This window comes from Bombus pyrosoma, linkage group LG6, assembly GCF_014825855.1.
Source record: "Bombus pyrosoma isolate SC7728 linkage group LG6, ASM1482585v1, whole genome shotgun sequence".
NCBI classification, from domain to species: domain Eukaryota; kingdom Metazoa; phylum Arthropoda; class Insecta; order Hymenoptera; family Apidae; genus Bombus; species Bombus pyrosoma.
Window position 1 is genome coordinate 3,153,691 of NC_057775.1, and position 23,770 is coordinate 3,177,460.

Below are 23,770 nucleotides of genomic sequence, written 5' to 3' on the forward strand. Positions count from 1 at the left end.
AGAAGCCATTATTAGATTTCATTTTACGATTTCATTTTACGATCAATAAAGATATTTATTAATTGTCAGAAACCACGTACAGTAATAAAAAATATTAACTTTTATCGCTCTGACCTAAATAAATGCAAATGTACGTCGATTATATTCGGCTTTAGCTAAACCGTTTTCATTTAGCATTCAGATTTATCAGCCACGATATTAGTTCCATTATCATTCGAAAATATTTCTATCGCTTCCTGTTGATATTTACTTGTTACATTTACTAGGTACACATACGTAATATTAAAGCAAGCAACAATCATTAAGGTTAATATTTACGTTTATAGTATACGCATCAGAATACTTGTTGATGCTTATGAAACACACACAAATACCCGCCCTGCAACAAGTACTCACAATGTTTACAAGGATTCATAATCACACGGAATATCATAAAATGTTAGATGTTTTAAGGTCATTATGTGTGTTTCATGGCTCAGACAGAATTACAGATGTAATAATTTTTGTTACATCGATGAAGCTAAAAATGTCAATTTATTTGTAGTTTGTAGAATTGTTTAAAATTGCTATATGTAAACTTCTTCGAAGCTGGCCAGTATTTTGCAACGAAAATTGGAAAAATGCGCTAGCTTTTGCTACATTTTTTGACGAATGTATTTCTTTAAAAGCTCTCTAAGCTCTTTACGTAGTTGAATTTTTTTTCTGTACCTAATAGTATATTCCGTAAAATATATTTTCGAGAGTCTACTTCAAAGGTCTATTTGCATTTCGAGAAGTACGTTGCACGTAAATTTCATCAAAATCAATGCCTGCTCCTTCATTAGCGTTGGTAATATTTTTCAGAACCTTAATTATTCAATTATTTAATCGTTCGACTGTAACAGCTTTGCGTACGTATTAAATGAGAACTATGGAATTCGTTTTGAACAACGCCAAAGCATACGCAATTAGCGTGTATATCTATATATATATATATATCCATATATTAGAATACAATATACCAGAAAGAATGGCTCTAAGATATGTTTATCTATATGTCTATGCTTAATATGTGTTCAAGTATATATAGATATAAGTTCAAATTGAGGTCTATGTTAAATTTATTATTGGTTTTAATACTTATTTAGTGAAACTATAAGGATCGGAAGTGTTTGTGGCGAGAATAGTATATAAGACAAGATAAGATATTGATATAAATGGAGTTGTAACTGGAAGCTTGCAAAGGGCATGAATTAATAAATAAACAATAGTAATATTTTTGTAAGAACGTTACTAAACAATAAACAAGAACGTATCGAAAAAAAGTTTGATTATAAGGGCAGATCACGTGTTGATAGTTTTTCAAAGATTTCTCCGACTATATGGAATCTGTGTATCGTTGTGAAAAACAGAGGAAATAATTTCAAATAGATTTCAATAAGCGAAATTCCTTTCTTTGAATTTCACGAATGGTATCTACTTTCGCATTTTCGCCTTGCCTTTTCCATTCGTCCTATATTTTGTTGATAATTCCAACGAAGTATCGTGGTCTGATTCCGATGAACTTTTGTGCGTCAAATAGTGGCGTTGTCACGTCGATCCTTTACCGGTCAAAATTGAATCAGTGCGCGTCGAACGCTGCAGTCAATCTCTCTCGTCAATTTCTAAGTGACTGAATTTCGGGATGCTCGATTAGCCAGCTGAAATCTCCTCGATAGTTGCGTCGAGGTGTCTCGAATCGATAAAAGAGAAATGTCGAACTAGATTTGGCTTGGAAGTTCGAATCAGTAGTCGAACAGTATCGGTATTCGATTAATGTGTATTCGTACTTTCTCGTTTATGAGCACTCTTATGCTAAAATTACGTACATCTGAAAAATCGTCAAGAAATCAATTGTTTAATTATTTAATTAATTGTTATAATATTTAAAAGCCGCCTGAGAAATACGTATATATAACAATTTGCACAATAGTACTCATGTATTAATCTCAAGATATTGGAAAACACATACATATGTATATAAACGTTTGTACATTTAAAAATATATGACACATAATAATATATAAGAAAAGTAATTAAAGTTGTAATTATATATTGATATATATATATAATGAAAATAAAAATGATACTTTTATTTTCTACGTGATATCACTAGGGTGACATAGTAATAAGTAATAAAGTACAACAGTAATAAGTAAATAAAGTAGTTAGTATAAATTTATATACACATATAAGAAATTTTTAAATTTCATATCCTTATGAAGGGTTAGATAAAAAAGAGATAGCTTTATAATTAATAGATCGATATTAATGATTTACTTATAGTTCGGTATTTAGTATGATCAGAATGTTGGTACTATAGAGCGACATCATTATACTGTGCAAATATATATTTGACTCTACATTATATGTCTATTATGGTATTCACGAGGGACACACAGCGGTGCATGGTCAATAATGTGAAAATTTTACTTCCCAGAATTAGGTATACGCAATGCCTGGAATGCTTGGTTAGGTAATAAGTTAATATTCCGACTGCTATCAGGCTGAATGTTCGAATTCCACACGTATTTCAGTTGTTGGCTTGAACACCGCTTCATTGCTGCTCAGCCGTGCAAAGTGTCACGAAGGATAGGAATATTTCTGTATCTTGAATAACACATTCTACGTGCATAATAGTAATTTCAAATTTTAGTATTTTCGCGCACGAAGAATTGATGCCGGTTTAAAGAGGCATTTATTAAAAAATTTGGTTTTTATTCGCGAGAAATGTTGAATCGATGTTTCATTTTATGACTTTAATATATTTCGCGGATAATACAATCGCGAGTACGCTGTATGGATGACATAATAAAGGATCACGTGCTTCGATATCGACTATCACTTAATGCACTCTGGGAGTTTTAAGTAATAGTACTAATTGAAAACATTTCTTTTGTTTATATCGATGCCTGTAGTGGCTCTGATCGATAACCTGCTCGCTCTTAAAGTAGAACACCTGTTGATTTCTCGTAACAATAAATTTATTCTTCTTCAAGAAGTATAATTAAGGAAAAAAAGAGACATAGACACGAATTATTGATTAAAATGTTCTGTGTGCAAAAATGTATCAAAGCAATATACACATAGATACGTATATGCAATTATAAAAAAAAGTATTAGCACACTTTTCTGCCACATCTATGTATAAGATTACCTTGTTCAATCTTTTTTTTACGATATATTAATTACTAATTACAACCTTTGATTAATCTTATTTACCTTTGAGCCTAAATCTCAGTATATCATAATTCGTTACCTCGAAGCAGTTGTATAATATGAATAAATAATGGAAGACATATAATAGACTGAATTTTTAATGAAACGTAAGATTTCAATTACCGTAAAGTTGATATAAGATTTTAGAAACGTTTTGTAGCCGATATGGAACTAAAAACATAATGGTTTTAGAACTGGTATATAGGTACCGATATAGGAATCCAATCGAAATGGATGGAGTTATAAATTTCAGTGCCTTGTAATAGTTATTCGCGATAAAGTTCTGTATATTTCAAGAGATTTGAGATCGATGTGTCTAATAACTGTTTTCAACTCCTACTTACGATGTATTTAATGCTCCGACTGAAAATTATATTTTACAAAAGAATTGAAGGAAGAATCGTGTTTGTTCACAAATTTACGCAAGATTTTCTATGAAAGAGACTTGCCTGCGCCACTATTTTTATTCGTGACTGCGTGTAACATAAAAATCTAAAGAGAGCTAATCATTAAATATGTCTGTTCCAAAATAACCAAGATCAATAAATGATAACAATGTCGAATTTGAGCGTAATTACTATTCACGACTTGTAATTATTAAACGATTATTATACAATTATTACACTGTTTCATCATGGTAAATAAAATGAGCTAATGAATTATTTAAAACACGCAATTCTATATGCAATTAGTATTCATAAAGATCGGAATATTTCTCAGTTTATGAATACTGACGACCAAACGTTGTAGGTACTAATTACAATTTGCGATAATTGATTATCTCGCAATGTAGATCGATACGTACCTGCGATAAGTATACTTTCACACGTTTCAAGATGCCATGTATTTTCTACGTTAATATCTTTATGCACCAATTGTAAGTATTTTTAGATTTTTAGGAGATGTTATTTCTGCAGTTAAATGCAAATAATAAGTGTATGTAGGATCAATTGTTCGATTTATTTTATGTTAAATAGAAATTTAAGAATATTTTAAAGAAAATACACATACATGTGTATAATAATTAATTTTTCATTATTTTGTTATTCATCAAGAGATAAAAGTAAAGTCGAGAGAACAGCTAGGTTGGCCGAGCGGTCTAAGGCGCCAGACTTAAGTTCTGGTTCCCTCTGGGAGCGTGGGTTCGAACCCCACACTTAGCAAATATTTTTTGGTGCTGCCATAGTGCTATGGCGACGAGCTTATTGCTAGTCAATCAACTTCTGACCCGAAAATCGCGGATTTCAATTTCCGTCAAATAGATATCTCCACCAAAAGTTAGGCTACCGTAGATGTTTTAGTTGGTAAAGGTCTGTCACTATTTCATATCATTAGCGATCATGATACTCGAATACATTCAAGATCGTAATACAAAAACATACTAGAACGCGTGTAATTCACACGCGTGGCTGATTATAAATTTACATTGATTATAATGGATAATATTTCGATCATTACCTATATTACGAAATTATTCAGCAAGAATTACTTATCTCTTTTCTCAATAATTCTCAGTAACGCTACATAATTTTCTAGTTCGTCTTTTTTCCAAAATTATACCATGAAACGTTATACATTCCCTTTGAACAGCTGGTATCGACAAAACGAAGAAGTAGTAAAAATCTGTGTAATAAAATTCTGCATTATGCGTCTGTCCGCCATGCTACAGTCTTCGCCTGGGTTTATCTAAAAGTCTAAAAGGTTTGCTTCCTTCTAGAGAAATTAAATTTAATACGCCGTGCTCCACGTACGTTATATTTCTCAGGAAACAAGAAAAAACAATTATCTTTCTTTGACCTTACCAAATTCGTCTCTAAAATAGTTAATAAGATAACCAAGTTAGTTAACTCAGCTTGTATATTCGACCCATTCGCTTATCAAGCCATACAAACGAACAATCCACTAATTATCATCTCTCTTCTACTCTTCCCTTCATAACTTAAGCTATCACTCATCTGGAATCTCGCTAGTGACTTTCCCTTTCTGAGCATTGCGCCGAGCAAGAAAACGCGCCCGACGTTGGCGAAATATCCTTTCGCGAATGGGAACGTTACGTTAGGTTAATGCAGACGTATGAATTACTGTCACGTAGCGGGAAGGTTTTCTGGACGGGGATGCGTAATTTGTACCGGTGGCTGCAGCATCGTGAGATGAATAAATCATCTGGCACTTATCGCGGCTAAACTTTTCGAAATGTACGAGACCCACAAGCTCGCGGCTCGTGCGCGCATCTACGTTAGTTTCCTACGTAACGTCCTTTTTGGTCTCGCGGCTTTCAGAAGAAGACAGAGAAAGGAAGAGAGAAAAAGAGAGAGAGAGAGAGAGAGGGAGAGAGAGATTCGAAAGCGTCGAAAACGATTTATATCCGTCAGAAGGAACCGTCGCGGATTCCGTCGCTGAATTATTGTTTGTTTGACATTCTGATCTTCTTGGGCCAAGAACTTTTTTCTTCTTTTTTTTCTGCATGGTTAAGTGGAATAAGAAGAAAAAAAAGAAAAAATCCAGGGAATGAATATTTATCAGCCTTTGGCCGGGATTAGTCGCGGTAATTCGTACGTGTCTCGGCTCTTTTGCTGGATTACATAAATTTGGGAAAAGTACTTCACACTGCAGAGATTTCTCGAATGTTTCTTTTTAGGGAACTGAGATATTTATAGTTGATGCTTTGGATAATTCTTTTCATTTAATGCGATCTATGTTCCTCTTTTTGCGCGCCTTTTACAAACGCTTTCTGTCGCTAAATGAATGAATGAATTTTTCAGTTGTAAGCCGATGAATGATGGAGTCACGTTCTAGAGAATTATACAGTTACACGATTATGTAAGCGTATCCGTATCTCTTTAACTGTCGTAATGCAATGAGTTTGCATTATGACAAAAATTTTTACATTTTATAGTCATCATGATCTTTGTATTTTATATCATTTTGTATTATTATTATTTCGTACAGTATATATCTTTTCAAAGAGATTAGGCGGACGAAGGATAATTTTTTAAAAACTCTATTACAGTTTAATGAAATTAATACTTTCCATTCTTTATCAGAGTATAGTCAACAAAGAATAAAATTTTACAGCAACGATAACAAATTTCTTCTTAAAAAATTAAATGTAACAATCTATTATCTTATTTTAAATTCAACGTATAACAATATATCCGCAATTACCATTTTGCGCTTTGCAATTAACTGTGATTGCAATTAATACTTCGCGAATCATAACGAAAGCTCTTAGCCTCGAAACCTTCTAAAGTTTTGCACAAAAAGATGTACTCAAAATCCTTTATCCCATTTCTTGCAGCTTGTATATTTTCGATCCCGTGAAACTATCCAGCCAAACGGGAATACTTTTTGCTGCATCTTCTGCCAAACGGAAACTCTCGTCGAAACTTTGCTTCGTACTAACATTCCCCGAATTTTCGTTGTCCCGATTTGCAAGCATTAGTTGATCAATTCCGCGACTAATAATGATAAAAGCTGAGTTGTTTCAGGGTGAAACCGCGTAAAAAGCGGCGGATAGCCCGGCTCAACGACGGAAATAACCGTGGCTCCCGGTTCATTTTCATTTCTCCAACGGAACGGTCGGAACAGATGGCAAATTTTTGCCGGATACCATGTAAAACCGCTTTTAGTTCTTTCCACGGAGTTATATCGTATTTTCAGAGAGAAGTCGCCCACTTTGCTCGCCGCTGCTCCGCACGGTATCATTTCTCTTTACGATTCGTACATTTGCACTCGGCTGAATTGTTTATGTAATTAGATTGGACGCGGATCGGTGACTTTTATCTGTTTTGAGCGTTAAGGTTGTGTCCGATGTAGGAAACAAGTAACTTGATGTCAATGGAATCTTAACGAACGACTTCACAAGTGAAGTTCTCAATTTTCAGATCGTTTTGTGCACGGAACGAATCTTTAAAAATGGAAAAATGCCATACAGTGATGAATAATTTTGTTGGTTCTGTAAATCGATAACGATACCGATATATATATCAAGCACATATTACAGCACATATATCAATATTAATATTAATATATATTAATACATATGATGATTAATATATCACAACTATATCCATATATATAATGTGATTAGCGTGATGAAATACTAATTAGATCGAAAGACGCAATTTTTGTGAGATCCTATTGAAATTAGTAACAATTTATTGTTAACAAGCATGCAAGAATAGGTAATATAAGTTAATATGCAAAGTGTTCCAAGTATGACCGTAGATTGATAAAATTAGAAAAATCTATAAAACTGTACATACAGGTTTCAACGCTAGAACTTTTTAAAATATTGAGAATAAGAAAAAGGTAGGATACAAATTAAATTGTTCAGCAATCATAGTTCATAGAAGTTCTGTATTTTTCAATGGATCCGTATGAAGAATTCTTTCCGCAAATTTTGTTACTACGGTGAATTAATATTTGGAAACAGGATTTATAAAAGCGAACAAAATTCTAGAGTATCCACGTTCATTTTAGCATTATTGATTCGATCAATATAACGACAAATAATGCGATAATAAATAATAGCAACGAGGTAATTCTTGTGATATAAATTTAACGAGCGTCTTTTTGCAACACTTTTCAATTGTGACAGGGTAAATAAGTTTCCATTTTTAAGCTCCACTCGTGTACTTTTCTTTGTAAGTAAAAGCGGCGAAGTTTTACGATAAAATTTCGCGCCGGAACTTTGAAACTCGGATGCTCGTTTGTCCACGTGAATCATGCTTATAAGTTAAGAACAATGAGCCCATTAGAATCGATAGATAATTCTGCACAGTTGGATCGTTAACACGAGAATCGTTCCTCGTAAAATGTTTCCATATTCATTGGAAATACTACAGGAACCTCTACTATGTATAAGATGATCGAACATCATTACGAGCAATTATTCATTTCGAATTTCCTTTAGATTCGATAAAGCATTAAATATTTACCAAAAACTAGATTTATTGAGGTATACGAATTTGATAAAATAAAAAGATGTAATTCTTGGAATTATGTAACGATCTTAAACAATGGTATCTTATAATTACTAAATTTGGAAAATTTATTTTTCCAATTTATAATTCTTTTCTAACACCGCGTTTACTTATTTAAGCTTTCATAATTTAATAACTGTCCTTTTATAATTTCAATATATTTATTACGAATGAGACATTAAACTAAGTTTTTACAAAAAATAAAATATACAGCTATATATACAACGTACTAAATTTCCTGGATGAAGAACATAAAATATGATAACGTGCGTAATGGTCTCACAATTGTTCGTCTGTACACTTTCTAATACACGCGAATCTACCGTATCGTTTACCAATTTTACCCGATAAACGAAACGTTATTCGAAACAACAAGAAACCAACAAAGCCGAAGCTACCCGTCGCAACGAACTCTTCCAGGTCGTCTCAACCCCTAATCCGATTCCTATTAAACATTTCCAACATCGAAGGCGTCGATTCGATTTGAATTCGAAACCGAGCACACCATATTCTGAACTTGAAGCCCGTCGACGTAAACGCGATATCGCCATGAATCAAATTTAACCCTTGTACAATATCTTCGACGCGATACCTACGGACAAACGATTGCATTGCGGTCCCAGCGACGATAGATTTCCAGCAGATGCATTTTCTTCGTGCGCACCTCGAATGGCTGCCCGAAATCATTGTTAGTTTACGAGCGTTCGGGAGCCGTGGCTCGGTCCCAGGCGGGCGTTACTCTTCGGCAAACTCAAACGCTCGCGATTTCCCAAACTTCTTTTGGTGCCGATGAGAAAGTGAAACGGCGAACGTCCACCGCACGTGGCGTACGATACTCCGTGACACGCGTAAATCACGCCGCCAGGGGAGTTTCGCAACTTCGACTGTCTTGCGAGCCCGAAATCACCGATATAGGGGAAACGTTAAGGGGGCAGAAGAGAGAGAGCGAGAGAGAGAGAGAGAGCGACGGCGGGAGCTATGGGGGACGCACAGGGGTTTTTGGTGGCATGTACACACGAACACGAGCGCCGATACGTGCCAACGGGGCGATAGGCGAAGGAAGGAAAGGCGGAAGGAAAGAAAGAAGGAGAGGAGAGGAAAAAAGGACGAACGTGCAGAGCACACGTGTGGCCCATTCGTTTCGAACGTCCCCCTCTGCCGACAGGGCCAGCAGCAGGGACGAGAGGGAAAAAAAGGAAACGGTGGAGGGTAGTCACGCTTTAGGGGCATTTTTCAGGAGCCGTTTGTCGGCCACCGTGTCCTGGTACTCGTCCCTCCGTCTCTTCGCTTCGCCTTCCCTTCTTTATCCGTTTCTCGATGGCTGCGTGGACGCCGCGTGTCACTGATCGATTTCTTCGATTCTTCTTCGAGCCTCGTTCGGATTAGTCGAATTATCTCACTCGAAGGAGTGTTCGGACGATCGATATTATCGCTAATATTGTTTTCAATGTTCAAGATTTTCGATATTGTATTAAGTATGTCATTCGATCGGGGTGTGTCATTCGATCCAAGTGAATATCTCCCGAATTATATACGTTATTGGAAAAAGTTTCGAACAAAGCTCACTCTGCTTCGGGAAGGACATGTTGCGACGATCACAAATCTTACGTAGATGTACGTGCATTCGAGACTGCAAGGTAACCTTCGTCTTTTCTAAATGGTTTCATACATTTTTTTATGCACCATCCGATGTATTTTTTGATCCGATGTATTCTCTACCAAAAGACGTTAAGTCACATGGGTCGAAAAATGAATAGCTTCAAAGATATGTTATCTTTGATCTTGTAAATCTTATCGCATGAAACACAAGTAACGATAACGCAGTGCTTTCGCTTTCGTGTTTTCCTTGTCTTCCATACACTCTCATCGATGATAGACAAATTTGATGGTCATCGTAAGGCGTCCCCCATGAAGCTCAGTAAGTTTTATCTGAAATGCTTTTTCGAATAATGTATAGTTTAGGAGATATTTGCGTAAATCGATTAAAATGAGACACTCTGTATATTGATGGTGAGATCGATAGAGGGTGTTTTACGTACGATAATGTTGAGAAACCTGAATATTCACAGTAATTATTGGTCGTCTAAACGCACCTTAAATTTAACTAAGCGACTAGAATTCGAGCATCTTGAGATCTTTTTACCAGCGCTGAAGTTGTTATTTACTTATTCCCTCGAATACTTTCTTCTACGTTTACTCTCGTTTATCAAGTCATTTGACTTCAAATCGCTTCAATTGCTCGAAGTAATTTGAAATGGTTCTTTAATGTGGTTTAGCTTGAAATCTTTTTTTAATTTGAAGCGAGGCGTAATTATTCATCGATCTAAAAGAAACATGCTAGATAACGTTACTTCCAATATCTTATTTCCTACTGTTGATTCCTTGAACCAAGTCGTTTTTTCCTGAACTTTTATATCTTCCTTATTTCTTTGTCCTTATCTCCTACAGTCAAGAGTCCCACATGTACTTACCAAGCGACCCTGTCATAGCAGCTGATTTCCTTACCCAAATTGAATTACTTGTTCCTCTTTTAATAGCATTTTTCGCGCTTTAGCATTTCGTTACCAATAAATGATAATAAATATACCTATATAATTACTAATTACATCATAAAGATAATTATCTATAAGGCATGTTCAATGACATAGTTGAACACCAAACGTTTCTAAGGTGTTCATATTGAGTCGTAAGACATTCAAACTTAATTAGAATGGCTTAAAATGGACGTCGTGTAACATTTGCGAAATTACTTGACTAATATGTATGAAGCTTCGCTTGAATACACATATGTCTAGTCACTAGACTTCAAACGACTAAGTCAAATAACATAAACCTGTATAAACGGAAACTTAAAGTCAAATTACTTCAGGAAATTCGTCCAAATTGCACGCGTTATTATCACCTTCCGCTTATTTCCACAGTCAGATAGTTTCTTTACTAGAGATTTTCTGCCCTCCATTTCGAACGATAGATTTGTCAACCGGCCACCCGAACTACACGGTCCACTCGAAAGCACCGATACAATTGCGTGAGCCATCGGACGTGCATCCTGAGCACGGAGCAGATCGACACGGAACCATTCGCCACTTCACCATGTCCGGCGCCGTGCAGAGATTTCGCGGTCATGCGCCAGCTATTTATTACGATCCTGATCCCTCCAGATATAATTTATTGGATATTAATGGAAGCCGGCGAGCGACGTTACTTCGTCGATGATCCGTGGCCGAGAGACAGCCTCCTTAATCACCGACCGTGGAAAAAGCTTCTATTTACCGTAGCCATGGGTTATCATAAGCTGTGAGACTGGAGGGTGTGAGATGCGGAACGAGGGATGGTAAGCCAATATCATTCCCCGGGGAAATATTTCGTAGTTGGTAGAACGGCGCGCTTAAACGTGTTTACATGCACGGCGAGTATCTTTTCCCCTCTTTTTCTTTTTCTTCTTCTTCTGTATTTTTTACCGTGTGCTTCGTTTTTCCTCACGTCCTTTTTTTCTCAAGTTGGTCCTTTACGGTTTCTTTTTACGGCCACGCAATTTTTCTCCGGCAAAATTTCCCTTCGCGACAAGGTATGTATATATATATATATTTATTTATTTATTTATTTATACATATATATACACATACATATAGTATATGTATATGTAGGATATATAAATGAAGGAACTAGCGAGAGGAAAGGCTGTTTTGCCTTTCCGACTAAAGCCAAGATATTTATCGAATCAAACTTCTCTTGGTGGATTTTTACGGCAGCTCGCGAGGGAAATTGATTCCCCGCGTGTGTTTACGACGTCGTCGATGCGGAGGAAAAGATTTCTTATTTCCGTCGGATGAGATACGTTTCTCCTCTCTTCTCCGTCGACAGCTCTTCCGTGTCTTTAGATAGACTGGTATATCGGCCTTTGAACATCCGGATTGATGCATAACGGGTGTAGAGACGTTATTGGGAGGAATTTTGTGGGATTAATGGGGCGCGTTGGAGAAAATGAAATTTTGTAAATATATTATGCTGTAGGAAATTATACTTTGTACATTTTTTAGATTTAAGTACAATTCGTCGAATGACGTATAAAGCAGGAGCAAGCAGTAAAATAGAGAGATAGATATCGAAAAGATGTGTCCGTCCTCCTCGTGAAAGAAGAAATCGATCAAGTCTCGTATGTTCGATTTTGATTGTTACATATATTTATTTTACAATTTTATTTGATCGGTCAATAAAATTCGACTGTTTCAATTTGCTAATAATTTCTCATTTGGTAATTTCATACGTGTTTCACTCCTTGCATTTAAAATTTCTATTTTTTATTTTATGGTAGCTTTATTTATGAGCGTAATTAAAATATCTTTCTTCTTTCGCAAAATCTAAACATGTAAGTTTCAAGTAAAAGCAGAATTCCCATTAAAGAAAAGCATTTTCTCATTTATGAAAAACGATCTCGGTTAAATGTTTATTACGCTATGTTAAGATGTGTCTGAACACGTAAGACTTTAAATCTTGGTCTCTGTATATATTTTTGTTTAAATCTCCTTTTAATCTAGTTTGCTTCATTCTCAAACGACGTTTTATTTAAATACTCTATCCAACTCCTTTTAGCCTCCCCCCTCTCCTCTTTAACTTCCCTTCTTAATTGCCATTTAATTAGCTAATTAGTTAATTTTAATAATAAGTTTAATAGCAGTTAAATGGTAATTAATTACTTTGAAGCTAATGTGACTGGAGGAAGGAATTCTCTTTGCTTCAATTTATTCCATTCGACTCTCGTCACGGATACTTTTTATCTTCAACTGTAGAAAGGTTTAATTAATTGTTCTGTTCTTACCGGCTTTCTCGATTTTTGAACATATTAAATAATGAAATTGACAAAACATTTGCCGCTTGACTTTCTTTCTCATTATAGATACGCCACACTAATGTCACGATTCCCCAAACGTTCGATTACTTTAACCCTTCGTGATATCAAACACTTTACAAGCATATAAAAAATGAATATAAATTTTGGTTATTGCTACGTTCCACTGAAAATATTACGCGTTGGATTAATTCGAAGTCGGGGGTGCATGTTCAAGTGTATTCATCAGTTGGAATGCGTGTTCGTTGTTTGAATATTAACGCATCAAGGGTTGCGGATTTGAATCGACGTGATTTGCTTTTCAAACATTTATGGAATAAAAATATGTACCGATCGTCGTATGTTATTTATAATTCTTTCGTATTACACGTATATACAGTGTAAGTAAGCAATTTGAGTCTGTCAGTCGCCTTTGAAACAGAAATATCTGGAACAATAACTAAAGATTCATTCTTTTAACGATTAAAAAGATTTATCAGTCATGCAGGCGTGAAAGGGACATTCGCAGGATGAATACATTTTGGCTTTAAACTTTCAAAGAGATGACTACTTTTTTATAGAAATATAACAACATTAAAGTGTAACATTAAAGAAATCATAAAGGTTGCATGCGTTGAAAGAATAGGAAACGTTTTTTTTTTTAGTCGAAACTGTTACAGATAAATAATTTATTTTAGTCTCTAAGGCTCCTATTGTACTTTAGAGATATGATCATAAATGCCGATCAAAGTGAGGCTAATAAAGATGAAAGTATAATGTGCAAATAAATTTGTCTCCTTTCTATTGGAAATCTTTACTCGTGGCATCTATCGTTTAACCACGAAGAAACATAATAATACGCCTATGACCGTTAATGTGTCAATAATCAAGCTGTCTGTTGTATTGATCTTTATATAATAACCAAGCTGTCTGTTGTATCGATCTCTATGTGCCTAACCATTATATTATTCTCGTCTTTCTATCGCTCAGCCCACAAAAGTACCTAAATTATTAAATACATTCGATCGACGATAAAAATTCGTTCCTGGAAGATTCGTTGCATAATTTACTTCTACACGTTCATACTTAATTCGTTCCGCGCATTCATAGTCGATTAATAAAAACGTTCCACATCGATGCGCCATTGATGCAGGTTCGAAAGAATTCGGTGCTCTATGATAGAAATGAAATTTCCATACGTTGCGTAGCCCGATTTGCTGAAAAGATGAAATTGCCTTTCGCTAGAGTAATTGCATTATATTTCGTTCTATTTGGTCCATATCCAAGCACAATTTCGAGATGAGTAGCGAGCTGAGAGGGTTTTCAAACGAATTATTCGATCACTGAATCGTGTCGTACTTAAAAGGGAATCAGTTTTGTTTGTTGGCACGATGTAAATCAATAAGATGTTTTAAACGGATTGAAATTTCTATCTATTTCAGTTTTATTTTTCGACCCTGCTTTTCTCCGTTAATTCCTCTCAGTACTTTTTTTTGGAAATAATAGCGACTAAAAACAATCAAGAACGTTCGTTGATGAAAAGGTTAGAATTGGATTAAAAAGAGAAATTTATTTCCATCGCGATATTATTTATTGCTTTATATTAGATTCTGTTCGAATTTTTTGTTTGTTGGATACGACAGATTCGAGGAAAAAGGGCTAAAGATTTTCACACTACACGAGTGTTTCTCTATCCTGGAAATTTGGACGTACGCAATCGAACGACACGCGATTTCACGCCGATTCGAACAGACTTACGCGATTACGATTACGACTGACCTGATAAGCCTCCCCTTTGCAGCTGTTACAATCGATTGTACATCGTAGCCGATTGTTTATGCCAATGTCCGTTACGTTAGTATTCCGATTATCAAGATCTGTTCTTGGCTTATGTTACAGTTTAGGTAGTGTCTCTGATCTTTCGTTTATCTCATTAATAAAAGGGAGTTTATATTAATAAAAACCATTCTTATTAAATTTTTGTCTGTTTCTAGGAGAACGAAACTGTATCATTTTAAAGTTTCATCGAATAGATTTCAATTTTTTTTAGACAAAATACTCATCGTGTAACGTGATTCAGTAAAATAAATCTGGTTGATACGGTGCAGTACAAATTACGTGTGCATATCAGAAAAGAATTGTAGTCAATTAAATCACAAAATTATGGATTTTATGATTGCATCTGGAGCAAAACATTTCCAAACCAAATTGACGTGTCCAGAACTATATCCTTACTTGAATCGAATATTTTCCATGGAATAAGAAAAGCAACGAATGGAATATTTCAAAATATCACTGTTCTTTTCTGTATTGTCGTTACTAGACTGAATCTGTCTCCAATACGTGAATAACTGTTTAAGAAAGCGATGGTTATGATATTCTGATAAAATAAAACGAAATAAGTTTTATTTCTTTAGTAGTATTCATAAAAATTTGAATTTTCATGAATATTTGTATCCAATCATTAGGTTGTGTTACATTTCCTCCGTCGCTAGACCATGGATTTTTATACATTTATAGGAATTCAAAAGTTGTAAAAATGTACAAAATGCGCATAATATGCAAAAATATAAAAAATATTTAAAGTGAACTATCTGTTTTAATTTAAGATTTAATGGTTGAAATAAATGTTTATACATTCAGGTACCACAGTTTTTTAGTTACGTTAATAAAAATATGATATTGCGTACAAATTCACAGTATGCTCGTCGCAATCACCAAGTTACTTTTGTTGCTCGCACACTTCCACATTCTCTCGCCAAATTTCATTAAAATCGAAATTTTTCGAATGATCGAGTCTCCTCGTTGGTAGCCATCATTAAGGATATAGGTGACACCGAAATATAGCCTGATCCTCGAAAAGCATCTCGCGCCAGGAAGTTGCAATAACGTGCGATTACCGCATCGCGCGCGACTTGGCCGAGAAAATGCCGAGGAAAACGTGCGCCACTGAAAACGACGCTCTTCAGAAACTTTTCGCTGGTGTCCTCAGTAGCACTATAGTATAGAGTGTCTGTTGGCACGTTGGAGCTTTCTTCGCGTTTAGAGAAACAACGGCCATGGAGTTGGTAGCACGTGTGCTTTTATTGTCTCTGACGTGCTTGGCGTTTGAAGGCTGAAGAGAAAAGTGGCGAAAATCTGATAGATTGTAGTTTTGGACAGATTTCTAAGAATACAACCTGAAGATTAAGGTGTTTTGCTTCAATCTATGTGAACACGATCATTGTTTGATAATTGATCGACTTGATAGATTTTGATTTTCCCATGTCACTGAATTATTTTTTCCCCATTGTAATATAATTACAATATTATCGCGATAGCTATTATGGTCTATTTGTAGCACAGTGGAACCTTTAGTACCCGTATTAACATAGACACATAATTGTTCGGACGAGGGAATTTTTAGATGATAGGAATCGATATTTCAGAAACAATAATACAAGAACAATTACATACGATATAATATAATATTGTTATTCAATTAAATTAAATTCGTAATAAATTTGTAATAAATTTATTTGATTAAATGTTCTATTCTTTAAATTATTTCTAGATCCCACATCTTTTTTACTGTTAGATCAATTTTTGTTAATACATTGAAGTGGATTCAATCATATTCCGTTTCTGTCTGAAACCATCTAATTGTAAGTCTTCTTTCTAATGTCGTCAACAGTTTAAAATAAGAAGGCTTATTATCGTCAATTTCATTGTAATCTTCTTTTATTCAGTACGAGGACTTAAAATATTGATAACAATATATATCATATATATACAAATATTTCAGAATTTTGAAATATTTTCCTATGTATATATACATCTATATATACAGGTATACTTTCATTGCTGATTTATCACCACTACCATGTAACAGAGTATAGGTATATATTTTGCAATTTCATTAAAGTTTGTTCTACTTTTTAAAACACCTGAATAATTTTCAATTAGATGTTTCTGTTTCATGATGTCGTTACTTATAGATCCTCTAACGTTGTAGATTTTTGCAATTTTTGCAGCGTTTCCACATCTTCTACCAGCTTTTGTAGTATCCTTTCTTTTCTTTCAACGTTCGGAACAACATATTTCCTCTTTGATGTCATGATACACACGATACTAACGTGTACAATATTAGCTTCGTACCAAAGTAATAGGAAAGTAACATGAAATTATAGAATGGACATATAACAGTAAAGGACACAAGCAAAAATATTGTTCCGTTTATATATAATAGAACGTTTGGATAGTTCGAAATGTTCGGATAGTAGAACATCCGGATAATAGATGTTCGGATACGGGAAATTCGACTGTATCGTATTTTCAACAACAAACGTCTCTTCCTTCTCGACATCTCTACAAAAATAAGATACTCGTAAAAAGAACAGTACCGAAGCATCGAACGAGGTTTTACTTTGCGATAATACTTTCGAAGTAAAATAAAATGATGGATGTAACATTAATAATTTATAAACATGAATCAAAGATTTTCTATGCTAAGTTCGATTTTTAGACTCCTACTCTTAGATTTTTGGACAGATTTTTAGACACTTTATATAGAACCAGACTTGAACAATTTCATTCTCCGGTAAAATACTTCTCTCATTTGTATCACAAGAACGTACGAATTCTGCGAATCGAGTCTGGCGCGTTTCTCTGTATCGTTCACTCTCTTTCCTTCTATCCTTTTTCTACCCTTGTATCGCGTGGCCCGTCCGTGTTTCAAGAGACAAGGAGAGGTCGCCTTGATTTTTTTAAGTGACGCTACGTCCCTGGCCCTCGCCTGGGTTGAATTGTAGTCTAGCCCGAGAGGTAAATAACTTGACGAGGCTGGGCAGGAAATCGTGGGTGGAGCAGGTCGGCAAGGGTAAAAGAAAAATGGATCGAAAGAGTAGACTACGTTTTCCATGGGTATATACCTTTGTTTCGGGGAAAAACGAGTTTGAAGTCCAATCGATCACGCCCGCATTTAATCCCGAATTACTTCTTCCGTATCCGTTGTTCCACGTGCTTCGAGGCGCAATCGAACGATATCGGAGGGAACGAAAGCGAAAAACTATACCTGTAAAAGCCACCGGCTCGCTGTTAATTTCCATAGACCGTGTACCTTTTGCTTCCGGTGGATCCGAGCAGTATAAAATATATATACATAAATGAAATAAAATTAACGAAACGCTCGGTAGGGCTGACAATTAAAGGTTAATTAAGCCGTGGTTTTATAGATTTCATTGTGGATCTCCGTTATGTTATTTAACGAGATGTGTCCATTCCCCAGGGAAATATCGAGATAATTTATAATAACCGTGATTTGAATTTATGACGGCGAAGATTTTACACCGAGAAGGATATTCCTTTTTATTATGTTCGGTAAGAATAGCTAGGTATTAATTAAATGTATTAATTATACGTATATTGGTGATTACGAAGGTAGTCCAATTGTGAGTTATAGTTCTCGTTTTCGGTTGGATTAAAAACGAAATTAATTCGATGTCATAGAAAATGCATTTAAAAATATTTCCGCATTGTTATAATGTAATTATAATATAATTTAACGTCATACGCTATATGTAAGATTAATATAAGTATTGTAATCAAATAATTTTTTTGAATTACTTGATATAACGCGTCCGATTAGATGTAAACGATGATGAAGGGTAAACGGAAATATCGTATTTGATGAAGATTATTAAATAACATTAATTATTGACGGTATTGCGTTCGTGAGGGACGGGGAACACAGGAAAATTAAAAGTATAGTGAAAGTTTGCACTGTCATTGGTAGAAACAGTCGGGGATGGTTGTTGTGGATGATTTATGGGGATACCGTATGATCGATCTAATGTCAGTTTTATCGACAACGTAGCGAAGGAAATAATAAGACGTAGAAAAGAAGGAAAGTTTTGATTCCTTTCCCACGGATTAGTGCAATACATTAAAAGACTTAGTGATATGATTCAGACTCGATGGAAACCCAACAGGATATTTGTTATATATGTTTTTCTATAATGTGGAAACGATTGTTGTGCTATCTTCACCAGGATACAAAGGGTACAACTACAAAATGGTTTCAACCATATAAAATATAAAAGAACGTCGAGACGCGGCACAACACGAAACGACTCAACGACTACTGCTCAACAACTATCCTAACATCCGCACATCTTATCTTTTCCTATTTTACCATCTCTTTCACCTATTTCGGGCAAACTACGAAAACATTTCCTGCACATATTCGCGTACAGTCACTCAAAATCTTGAGCGGCGACGCATTTTCTTCTCACCATTCTTTTGGACATCTATTGCACTCAAAAACACATCCACTCGCAACCAAACAATCTTACCAAATTCTACAACATTGTATCATTCATATACTATTGTATATTATTACGGTTGCTGTAATAATCTTGTATTTACGTTATAACCTTTAATGCCGTGTAAATCCATAATACGATTAAACGGAGCACAAAGTTACATGCATAGCTCACCGTTGCATGCGCCAAGAACTCGTCACTCTCGTTCCAAGTTGATGCCCCAAGATTATACTGCGTATCGATTGAAGTAAGAGAAACATTTTACCAGACAAGAAGTCTTTACATAACGTCACCTATGAAGTAGATAAAAACGTGGCGGCAAACCGATCCGTTGGAAAAAGCCGCTCTTCGATGATGGCAAACATACTCGATGGTAAAAGGTGAGGAGCTTCGCGACTTCCTTCACACCGATGGAACCAGAAAGAACGTGGTATAGAAAGACAAAGGGGCAGATCTTTAACCAAAGGAAAGAAAGATTCGCATCGTAGCCGGGGAAAATTTATGGCGGTTAATATAATAATCCCAGGCGAGTTTCGTACGGGATCTCAACTTATGAAGAGACTCGTGAATATAGAAAATTTCTTCCTGCCCGACTTATCCCCGGCCAAGCGAAATAATCTTCTTAGCTGATATCGTTTCGCATTTTTGCCGGGGAAGGCGAAAGAGTGGTTACGTAACAGCGACAACAAACGAACTTGAACAAAAATGAAACAATACCAGCAGGAAGAGGGCTAGGAAAGAGAAGAAGAAACCACTGTCCTCCGAGAAACAAGTGGTGAAAAAACGAGGAGCAAGAGGGAAAAGAGAAGAAAGAACGAGTAACAAATGCAAGAAAAAATAGAGCAGAACGAGAACCAGGAAGAAAGGGAGGAAACTTGGCCGTTGGGAGCAGAACGCGCTCGTATTGTGTGTATGCACAGATGCATATTATCACTGGCCCCGATAGCCCGTGTGTTCGATCGGAACAAAAATATGTATGCACGTGTATATATTTCCTAGGCGAAGCGCATCGAGGAGCCCCGGTTGTTCCTGGCCCTATAAAGCCTCGATACGCGTGCACTAGGTGACCAACGATGCGCTTGGATCGATTTTTCCATATTTCCGCGTGTATCGATAACACGCTGGCTCTCGGTCTGGCTAACACCCGCAACCTCCGGATCCTCCGAAACGTTCCAGCTGCCTCTCATATTCCGCCTCTAAGTGGATTATCATCGTTGGGGATTTCGAGCGTCGGTCTTTGACGTAACGAGAACGACGACGATGGTGCTGCGAGTTCGAAGGCAAAGCGCGCATGTCGATGTTCAAGGCAGCCAATGGACTGGTTGAAATATTAAACGGGAGCAAAGACCCTGTTCTCGTGCACCACGTAGCCGTGGTTCAATTTCTGCGCTGGAGGCGGTCGAACGCGACGACGACCAGGGCGAGAGCGGAAGAAGACAGAGGACGGGTGAGGGGGCTGAATGAAAATAGACGACGACACCGGGAGAACTAGGGGGTGGCAGAGGAGAACCCAGTGGCAGGAGGAATAGGGGACGAGGGTTAGGATTTCGATGGCATTGCCAGCGACATCTACATTTCGCGACTAGCTGCAGGGATGCAAAAAGAGGTACCCCTCTCCCACCCCACGGCAGCGGCGCGTGCGCAACCCGTGAAATCTCGGCCCGTATTCGCCATATAACACGAAGAAACTTACCTCGATTCTGTACATCGCGGATGCTGCCCCGTGGCTTTCTTGCATTTTCCACTGCGCCCCTGATAAAGACTAGCATAACAGAGAACTGACAAGATGATTAGGCAAGGGAATACGGGTCTTATTAGTTATTTACCATAGACACAACGCAATCGTAAAGATAAGCACGCGTATTGGCTGAAAGTGTCACACGTATAAATAGGACCATATAGGAATCCGTGGCGATGATAAAGCGACAGAGAGCGGAATAATAGAGAGTCGAAGAGATAATTAAGCAAAGTAATGCGGGTCTGATCGGTTAGTTCTCGGTAGATCCGATAAAATTGTAAAGATACGATCAATGAAATTTAATCGAACTAGTAGTAGCGTTATTTATAAGTGCAATATTTCTTTGTAATAAATAATTGAAGTTAATATATGTGCCGATGATTAGATGCACTGAAATCAGTGCAAGTCATATTTAAAGCTTTGCGTTCGTCGCGTGAACCGAATTCTGTTTAACGACGCAACGATCAACTCCAATCAACCATTCAATTCAATACTGCCTTGCAAAGGTGGTTTCAGACTATTGTATCGTAAATAGACGTAACGCAAAATAAGTGATAAAATCTTTTTTACATTTAAATACGGCATTAAGAAAGCTATATTTAAAGAAGCTTCATTAATATACCTATTTTTACTATCTGCCCACTTACTCTTGTTCCCGATTCTAAGCATGCCTATTGGCCGAAAGTATCACAGATACAAATAGAGGCACGCTTAACCCGCTTATTTATAAAGTCAATTAACTCCACGAAATAAAATTTAATAAACTAGATTCTATTAAACTAAACTAAACTAAATTAAATTAAAATTACTAAAATTTCAAAAGTGGTGTTGACCATCTTGATCTGTGAACGCCTCATATAGCAACACGTGACAATGAGCAATATAAAGCAGTATTTTTTTTTGTCTCTGTCCCATTCCGCCAATCATTCCTTCAGCTCTGCACAGCACTTATTAAGCACAGTATGATTAAGAAGATTCGACAAAGTGTCAGGAACGAGAGACAGTAGATATTAGAAAAGGAGAATTAGTAATATTGTGTAGTAGCGATGTTTCGAAGATAACCGCCTTGAAGGGAAGGATAGATGAAGAGATGACGAAGCAGCGGGAACGAGGCTGAAGTATTCGGTGGACGTTTTAAGGGGCTTGTTTTGGGGATGATTATGCGATATTGAGGAAGTTTAGTGAAGTAGAAGGGGATGTTGTTTAACTGGTATAATAGGGTCGAGTTGCAGTGTTGGTTTTATTAATGTAGGAAAGCGTGTTGTTAAAAGTAACCAGGGGATTATTATTGCCTTGGGGTTGAAGGGAATACGAGTAAGTAATAATAATATCAATCTGGCCGGTAATTTAGTACATGAAAATTACGATACTGGTTTATTATCCATAAATTGAGAGATTTTAAAATGGACGGTGACAGTAAAAGTACAAGTAAATTTATGCTGATCGGTAAAAATATATTGCCGATCCGACAAAAGGATAATACATTTGCAAAATAGATTATTTTCCAGAATACAAAGGAAATCATTTTTGTTTAATTAAATTTATAATTAATTGATGAAAAGATTATTCGATGATATTGGGAATAAAGTAAATGTTAGCATAGTTTAGTTATGAAAAATAAAATCAATATTTTGGAAAAATGTTATGCGTCGATATACGTTTGTACGAACGAGTCTCAGCATTATGCATGCATATTTATTAATGGATCTTGAAGTTAGAATGACATTTTAATTTTCGAATATACCATTGTTTTAGAAATTAATCACATTAGTTCCTTTGCATTTGGAAATGTTTAAGAGAACGCTTTAACAATGCATGCGATGCAATTAGAAATTAACTGGGAGCGCCCGAGCGTCTAGGATATTCAATAATACGATATATCAACACACGTGATTGGCAATTGCGGTTGCTTCAAACACCTGTGTAAGATAGACCGACCACGATATACGTGGATTAATACGTTGCGAGGATAGATACGTGGAAAATTACTTGGAACATTCCCGAGCACTAAGAAACCGCTAAATGTACTCGATGTCGTCAAGAACAGAGTTTCGAATATCGCTAAATCGGAATAGGATATTTCCTGAATATCTAGACATCGCTCGACTATTTCAAGAAAAGGCAAGCAAATGTTGATCTTTCAAATATATGATTTCCTTAAAAACCTTGCGAGTCGTCTTTTGAAATATCATAAAAGTAGATTGAAAATGTAGAACGAAGTCTTAGTATATAAAGCTCTATTTCTGAGGAAATCACGAATTTTTAAATTTAACTCTTTTATGGTATTCGGTTTCGGGTTTGACAGAGAGGGTTTAAAGGAATTTTAAATCCAATATTCTTTTATTTTCATCTTACCTTCCGCTTTAAAACACGTTTCTACTTTTCTCATATTTTACCACTTGATATCCCTGATTTATTATGTTTTATGTTTTTTTTTTTTACACCTTCCAATCCAAATAAAGATCGAGAGGAGACGCGTTACTAGATTTCGTTAGATACTGTCGGTTTCCATACACTTGTAGGAAGTTTGGAAGTGAAAAATTGCATAGACTGTAGGTACATGATATGAAAAAATGTATAAAATATCAAAAATATAGTGTTTTCTACGATACTTGGTAGGTGAAACGATTTTCTACTTAAGTTCTATCTTCTTAATTATATTTTCAAAAACATGAATTTG

At 35.9% G+C, this 23,770-nt stretch overlaps 1 non-coding gene across 1 annotated transcript; it reads left to right on the top strand.

Moving 5' to 3' along the window:
• The first annotated feature begins 4,317 nt into the window (after window positions 1–4,317).
• Trnal-uaa lies at window positions 4,318–4,400 on the top strand. The gene has a single exon. It is a non-coding gene; the product is annotated as a tRNA-Leu (tRNA).
• The last annotated feature ends 19,370 nt before the right edge of the window (window positions 4,401–23,770 follow it).